Genomic DNA, 8,716 nt, shown 5'->3' on the forward strand with positions numbered 1-8,716 from the left:
TACCTTGGATTTCCTGTGTCAGCACATACACCGTGAAATCCTTTCAGTAGTGCATGCAGTTTGTCAAGTGTTGTCATAGCCTACAAACATAAACAGCCTCAGGAAATGCTGCTTTTGGCCCTGAAACAGGTGGAAGATCTTTTTGCTGTTTTTTCTCAGAGGTCCTATGAAAACCTTTTTTCATAAGCACGTATCTTTCTTCACATTGTCTTGCGTAAGCTCCTCTAATTTATTCCCCTCAATGTCATAACTATGGCTCTGCTCCAGTGCAAGAATAACGCCTTAATTCTGTGGCCACTAGCAGGCTTTGGGAGTGATCCTGAGATGGGGGAAATGCAGTCACTGGAAGCACTGTTGAATTTTAAACATTCACCTCTAGACCAAACACTAGAAAATGTGTTTTGCTATTGCTTTGAAAGCATGAATTTATAGTGTGGGTATACCCAGATATCTGAAAGCTGCTTTTAGGGTTGTGCTGCTGATTCTTAGCCAAGAAGAAGAACAGGAAAGAAGCAATAGGAAAAGAAGCAATACTGTGTATCCTGCCATTCAAGCGCACACTTCAAACTGTGTGTCTGTGTTTTGGAGGAGAATATCATATTTTAAATCAGCCTGCAACATTTCTCTCTCATGTCAGATACAAAATTCACTGCTGGAAAATCATCTTGTCCTGAGGTTCAGGAGAAGTAGCATTTAGTGCTGGGCAGCAACACGCTCAGTCTTTGATATAGTGTGTCTGGAGCTGGGACAGGAGGCTTTTGTACTGAGCAGTTTGAACCTGTTGGAAATTAAATGTAGGAATGAAAATCCTAAACTTCTTTTAGTGTCAGTTTCAGAACTTTTAGATTATTTTTGTTTTGTTTTCATTTCATTGTATCCTTATGCAAAACTCCTTGAAGTATTTCTGAAATAGTATGTTCTAAAGCACATTGATGATGCAATCTAAAAGTCTTGATAACATAACCTGGCACTGCACAAGACCCTTCACTATCAAAATGAGCATGTGTATGACCTGCCTTCAGTGTCCCTTGCCTGGGAGCAGCTTACAGAATGGAGAGGGTCTGTCTAGCAGCTTCAGCACTGCATTGCTTGCTTGTGAATGTTGGCATATCACTGTGCTCCTTCTGCATATGTCTGAGTAACAGCTACGTGCCTTAGGTCTGCTCTACAGTTCGATTAGCTGAATTCAGAAGTTAAAAGCCATTTCCTAATGTGGTGTAGGAGCACCGTAAAAGTAGAGTCACAGTAGTAGTCACTAGCACAGTGCTTACAGGTGGGACTCTGAAATTCCACAAGCTGAGAAATGAGGAGCATTGCTACCAGGAGCACATCTGGGCTCCAGGACAGTCAGTGATCATTTGCTATCTTAGAGGAAAGATTTGTTTTCCAAAGCCATTACTTAAGAAGATAAAAAATCCCTCCACTAATATGAGTCCCCTTCAAGCTGAATATAGAGCTTGTAGTGTGTCGGGTGAATTGAAATTGCTTGTGTCCACGTGCGTTTTCGTAGTGGGGAAGGATTGTTCTTTTCATATGTTTTGAAATAAAATGAATTGATAGTAATAAATGCAACAAAACTATAAAAGACTGCAAGACTATCCAAGATGCAGCTGTACTCGGACTGAATTTTTCTCTGCCTTTGCTTCATTCACTCCACATAAATTGTCACAGCTCATGCAATTAATAATTGTGTCCAATAAGGCATGCAAGAGTAGGAGTGTTGAAAGACAAATCTTTAAATAAGTCTTAGAGAAGATACCAGAAATTCATGTGAGCTTAAATTAGAAGAAATTGCTTTGAACATTGAGTAGTTCTGTGTATCATGTTACTATCTTCTTCCAATGTGCAGGGTAGAGTTAAGGACACAGGAGGTGATTTTCCTCTTCTGAGTTTGACTCTTGACGCTGATTAGCGCAGCTCTCATTTTTTTATTGACCATGTAAGTGTCATGTTTTAAACACACCGATTTCTTCAGGACAGTACTTTAAAGTGTGCTCTGTGAAGAAGCCTATCTGTAAGTAGGTTTTTTTTCCCATTCCAGCTCCCCCCTGCACACATGCACACATTTCACCTCTCTCTGCAGTAAGCATGGAGAACATCAGTGTCACAAACCGTCCCTTGACAGAACTCCAGCATGCGTGCAAGGGTAAAGCTCATCTGCTAATGCACAGCTGAAAAATAACAGCAGGAGAAGTGAGGAGACAGTGGCATCAGGGAGTCATCCACTAATCTGTCTGATGCTGGCAGAGGGTATTGTAGTAGTTCATGCTAAGAGATGCCAGTCTGTGGGTTGCTCATGCAGCAGACAGCAAAGGAGAGGGGGGAGGGGAAGCAGTAGTGGCTGTTGGGGAAATTAATGCTATTACAGAGAAAAGAATCTAACTGTTCCTTCCTTGTATCTCTAGGAAGAGGAGAGCCAGTAACTGTCAGCTAACCACTTGTTTCTCAACTTCCTCACATGAAAGGAGAAATGGGCATGACCCTCTTGCATTTAATACAAAAGAATAGCTTCATTCGCCACTAATAATGCAATATAGTACATCTCACTTTCAGCTTTATTGAAATATCATTTTTAATTAAATTTAGGGCATATAGAACAGATTTTTTTACTATGAAAAAAAATGCACATGTTCCAAGGACATAAGATAAATGGCTTCCTGCTCACAGGTTTATTTCCTGGGAATATCTTGTTTGTCAGAAGCTGAACAGTTTGGAATGTACCAGAGCCTGAGAATATAAAGAAAGTAAATTCAGATTGTTAAGACTTGGCAAGAAATAAGCCACTGAAAGGAAGAGAGTTATAATCAAGATTGGGCAAGACTCATAATGTACGATGATAGCCATCACACCCATACATTTTGGCATGCGATTTAAGAGCATGAGAGAGAACTGTTGATTTTGGAAAGCAAACATATGCAAGGAGTGCAAGGAGTGCAGCAGAAAGATTTTATCTGTTTTAGATGTAGCCATTCCCCACACCTCAGCATCACGCAGACTGAGAAACCTTGAACTGGATAGAATCCAAACAACTGCTGAACTAAGTACTGTCAAAACCAGGCCCTCAGAAATCACCCAGACCTGGAAACATTTAAGTGAGGTTTTAAAACTGTTGGGGATTATGCTGATATTTGCGGGGTTTTTTTTGTTTGTTTATTTGCTTCCTTGCTTTGTTTTGTTGTTGTTTTGTTCTGTTGCATTTTTAGATTCTATATTTCACCTCATTTGTGTTTGCTTTTCTCTGTGTTAGAAAGAGTTTATTTACATGATATTTGAAAGCACTTATTGTTAGAGAATTAAAGCCATACTTTTCATGTATTCAAGTGACTGCAGGAACAGAAGCTCTAAGAAAAGTGGTGGTCATTGTGAAAGCTGTCAGCACTGGGGGTATGACCTGGGACTCAACAGGACGTGCATCAGTCATACAGAGGACTGCTGATACAGCAGTCATGAAGAACAGGCATTTTGACACTCACATACTGCAGGTACTCCATCCACCTGTGTCATGAAGCTCATTTTTTGATGTCTTGGAAAAGCCTCTTGTGTGAAATTACAACGTTTGCAACCATAAATCTCTGATCCCTTTTCCCTGTCTCCTTCAGCCTCACATAGCTTGACTGTGAGCTCCTCTTGAGTAAGACATTCTCACAGTGTTTGCACAGTAATTCACCCATTGGGGCCTCATTCACAGCCTTGTTGTGGGATTATTGTAACAACTAATGTAGCTGCTGGTGAAGTTTGCCTCTGGGCATGAGTGTAAAGATACCTTTTTTTTTTTGAACAAGAGTAATGATACATATATTCCTTACAGGTAGAGAGGGGGAAGTGCAATCTACCCACTTTGTTCTTTGCTTTCATCTCTGAATAAAGCCTAACTTTCTCTTCGCTAGGCATTAATGATCAGATATTTCAAGTGTGAAGATGATTGGCAACAATCATTTGTACCTGACACCTCAAAAGGATCAAATGTGAGGGGTAAGAATGTATAGGTTAGGTTGTCAACTTAGATGTGCCAATAAAAAAGTCCTCCCTCCAAGATGAGGATGGAGGAGCAGTTCTCATGCCAATGTGTGTATGTGTTTGTGACTGCCTTTAACTGGCATGATAACTCAATTCATGTGACAATAAAACATAGGAAAGTATTTCCAACCCTTGGAGAAAAAAAAAGGTAAAGATAATGAAGTAATCCATTCTAGACTACAACAGCAATTACAACAAGTTTCCAGTTGATTTTTATGAACAAGGGATGAGCATACAGCAGTAGCAACAGAAAACGCTATGGGAAAGAAAATCTAATCTCTTTTAGTACAGGGCTGTAAGCACCACTCAGTGTAATCCCATGACAGCTTTTTGTTCCCTCATGTAGTTAGTTTCTTGTGTGAAGATGAGCTGAACATTATTCTATTTTAAAATGCATTTATTCTATCTCACATAGGTAAGGACATGCAGAATAAAGGCTAAATTTATCACACTTCAACTGACTGCTGCAGGATGGATTGGTCTCCTCAGTGGAGAAGAGCCGTGGGGATGCTGAGTCATAAACTTGCCTGCATAATTAGAAGGGTGAAACAAGTTTGTTGAGTGACTCAATTTGCAATTTGATACCAGACTCATTCCCACATGCACATGCACCTGTATTTTGGAACAGTAAGGGCAGGTAATTACAGTTTGAATCATTTCAGTGGCACCCATGGAATTTCTCCTTCAGAAACACTCTTCTGCTCAATTTCTGTTCCATAATCCCTGGCGTCCAGATGAGCACTTACTACGAAACTCCAGAGAAATACATCTGTGTTTTCCTTTACAGCTAAAACCAATCAACAATAGTTTTCTTGCTGATCCTTAAGTAGAGCTTAGAGTGGTATCTTAGGTTTAGAAAAGAAGATGAATCTTCTGTGTGTGTGTATCACTGTTCAGTATCAGTGGCATAGAAATCATAAGCCAAACATTTTCTTGCAGATAAAGGTATTTATTTCTGCTGCTTTGAGGAAGGAGAAAAAGTTGACCTTCCAACTCTGCTTAAGAGAAATTAGAAAGCACTCTGCATTGAGAGATTGTCCATCTCTGTCAACCAAAGAAACAGAAACATGTAACTGTGCCTTAAGAGAAAGCAAACCATACACCTAGAGAAAAAAATAGTGTTAAGAACAGTCATCTACTTTACGGATGTCACTGTTTCCTTTATAAAACGTATTAGGATGTGTAATAGTCTTTCATCTGGGATCTTTATTGTGTCCTACAAGCACTAACTCTTGATAGATGTGCTAAGAAAGAAAACTAGAACAATGAACAGTCTAGAAGCTGACATAAGCCACAGTGACACTGCCTGCCAGGCGTGCCATGGCAGCAGGGCAGGGCTATTGCAGGCCTGCAAGTGCTCAGCATCCCACTGCAGCCCGCTGCTTCTGGCACATCTTCCCCTGACTCGGTACACTACATCTTGGTGAGACTCATTTCTGACTGCGGTGGTTCACTTGGGGTAAGTTATTAGCCTTTTGGAAAATTTCATTTTCAGTTAAGTTTCTGTTTCCTCCCACATTCTTGAGCAGAGTCTGCTGAGCCCACACTCATGCTGACACATTTCTCACCCTGCTTACACTGCAAGCTGAGCTCTGAGCTCCACATGTTGACTTGCATGGAGAGTCCCAGGTTCAACGCCACTGAGTTCTATCACCTTTATAGCAAATCTGATAACTGTTGCTGTCTTACTCAAATAAAAAGAGAACTCTGTTGGGGTGGGCCAAGGAGTGGGGTGCCTCTGAGTATGCTTTCAAAGTGCTTCTACCAATGTGCTCCACATAAACAACACCTTGCATGTGCAGCCTCTTTGCAGAGGACCATCTAAAGACAAAAGTTGCCTCGTTCAACCCATTTCTCAATTTCTTCCTGAAAATTGGTTAACAGCTTGTGAAAGAAACAAACATGAGGCTTAGAAAGGCCTTGGTAGCAGCTCTTTTCTAAGGAATGAAGACACTCTCATATAAAACATTCATGATGCATAGGTGGAAGTAAGGGTCATGGATTGCTACCCCACCTCTGGGTGCAAGCCCATCCTTCTCAAGGTTTGGGGCACCCTGGATCAGCCCCCAGGAAGGTGGGACAGTCACAAGTATGGTCGTGATTTGCCATGTGCAAGTACCTGAATTCCAGGTGATAGTTTGGGCTTGTCTCTAGGATCTGGAAGGCGTTTCACCAAAAATATATGTTGGAAGTGCCAAAGCCAGCTGCCAGAGCATCTGAATAATTAATTTCAGTTTGCTTTCTGGTTCTTGTCTTAGGGGCTTTGACTAGAGGACATGCACAATCTCTTCACTCAGCTGGACACAATGGCTGTATTTTTATTTTCCTTTATACCAGTATAAGTGTAGGCAACATTCTATCCTCCATCCCGCATTTCCTGTATTTTTTTATGTCGAGCCTGACTCTGTCCCCTGTGATGGTCAGATTTCCATTGACTTCATTCAAAGAGGAATTAGGCAATTAATTTTTACTGGCACAGGCTTATTATTAAGTAACACACGGTATTTTCTAAGCCAACAGCATAGTATTCTTATTTAAGAAATTATTTAAAAGAGAGGAGTGGAAAGATGGCTGTATGGAGGCATCAGCCTGATGAGAAGAATACTTCTACAGGAAAGAAGGCAAAGATGTGAAAAGACATGTAATCTTTTTGTGGAGAAGTCTAGCACTCGGGGGGATTTGGATGCAACTTCCAGTTAGATTAAGGCTTTCTGTACTCCTGCAGGCATTCTGATGCTTTCTGTGATTTCTTTCCCATCTATAATATATGGGTAACCATATACATAGAAGTATTTTTAAAGTAATTGCTTGCAAATTGCTTTAGAGAGCCTGAAGTGGAACATGGTTAAAAAATGCAATGTGATATTTGTTATCACATTAATTGAAAATCTAGTTTAGTCCATCAGCTTAATTTGTCACCAATGTCACATGTATGGCAAGGCTTCTAAGATTATTTAGCAATCACCTTGCAAGTGAAAATGTTACATTCAAGAACTGGCATGTCTTTCTCCTTTCATCTTCAGCGAATAAGAATCTGAAAATTCCCACGTAGTACAGGTTTGAAGGCTGATGGGCATATTACTCTGTGTGTCAGATAAACTGGAGAGCACTTGTTTGCACCTGTTCAATCTATCTTTATGACTTGTAATGTATGGCAAACACTTGTTAAGCTTTTAAGCTGCCTGTTAATATTCTTTGACCAAGACACGGACAGCTCAGCTCATGGATACACCTCAGCCATTCTGCAACATATGCAGCTAGGCCACCATTTTATGTCTTGTCCTGATGGAGTATAGGTTGTTCCACCCAGACACCTGAATGATGACAGAGTAGCCTTCAAAGAAAGCTATGAACTGTTAAACTGCAGGTGTGTATGATCAGAATGACAGACCTCTGGAAAATAAGCTCAATAGATTGGTAACTGAGATCAAAATGAAATGTATATGCGTTGCAGTGTGAATGCTAAGGACCAGCAGGCCTTGCTGTACCAGCTCACTAGCCTGCCCGAGCCAACATTCACGCAGTAACAGCTACTATTTTGAAGGAAATGTAGGGAATTTGTCTTCTCTGTGCATCTTATGGCTCTCCATATCTGCTGCTAGAGGATTTAAAGCAGGGGGCTGCACAGCACCAATTGGGCAGGTGGCCTGGATGCCTGGAGAAATGAAAAGAGAGAAAAAGCCTCTGTAAAGAAGGATTATCTTCCATGTAATTAATTTAACTGTCAGTATACCTGCAGATATGGCAAGATTTCAAATATCACTTGGAAAATTTTCTTGTCATATAAAAGAAACATTTGTCATCACAAATTGATGTGTCTATCTCCCGTCATCTTTACATAGTGCGCATATAAAATTTGATATGCAGGTATTTGGTGTGTTATTTGGAATAGAAATGAAGAATAGATTTGCTTTTCTGCATGCGCACAGAGTACTGACTATTGGTGAACTTCAAATAAACTTGCTGTTGGATATTTCAGGAGATTAATTGTGTTTATCTGATGCTGAATGCTTTTGTTAAGTTATACTTCATTTTAGGTCCACACCAAATTAGTATTACAGCAGTTGTAGATGACATACAGTTAATACTAAACGTGAACAGTATTGTCAATTATTGTTTATGGAGGATCTTCTCTTGCTTTCTTTCACTTACTGTGATGTAAAAGATTTATTCTCTGAGATGGAAAACCTATTTAACATCCTTCTTATCAATACACGTCTAGCACTGCCGTTATTATATATCAGCTTTGCCATAAAACCAATGGTCATGTGTATATTATATATATACTTCTTCTGTTAGAAATGTGTCTGTTGAACTCAGCCAAGGAGGAGAGTTTATTTTATTAGGCATTATACAAGTGTGTATTAGATTATATATCTTCTCAGAGCTAATTTTCTTTCAGTAAAAAATTCCCACAGCCAGGATAGGTTGCTCACTGAAGGTGAAAGTGCAAATAAGGGATAAGAAAGGAATATGTATGCACAGCACAGTCATCTTCTGCTGCGGCAGCACACAACCTATAAAGGGATGCTACTTGTAAGGCACATATATAAGTACATAACATGCTTTCCAGATCATATACTTTTCTAGACTGACAGAGTAGAGTAGGGGCTCTGTGCTCTGGTTTTGATTCATCTGTTGAGACTTCTCCACACATTTGCTCACTCAGCTGTGAACTGAGCCAACAAAAAGGCCAGTG

General features: G+C 40.1%; 1 long non-coding RNA gene across 1 annotated transcript; it reads left to right on the forward strand.

The window, feature by feature from the left end:
* Positions 1-3,891: 3,891 nt before the first annotated feature.
* Positions 3,892-7,993, forward strand: LOC107311533 (uncharacterized). Its single transcript, XR_014943988.1, has 2 exons — positions 3,892-3,972; positions 4,433-7,993. It is a non-coding gene; the product is annotated as an uncharacterized LOC107311533 (long non-coding RNA).
* Positions 7,994-8,716: the final 723 nt, after the last annotated feature.

This window comes from Coturnix japonica, chromosome 3 (assembly GCF_054131305.1).
Source record: "Coturnix japonica strain WE chromosome 3, WE-NBRP24, whole genome shotgun sequence".
Lineage (NCBI taxonomy): Eukaryota > Metazoa > Chordata > Aves > Galliformes > Phasianidae > Coturnix > Coturnix japonica.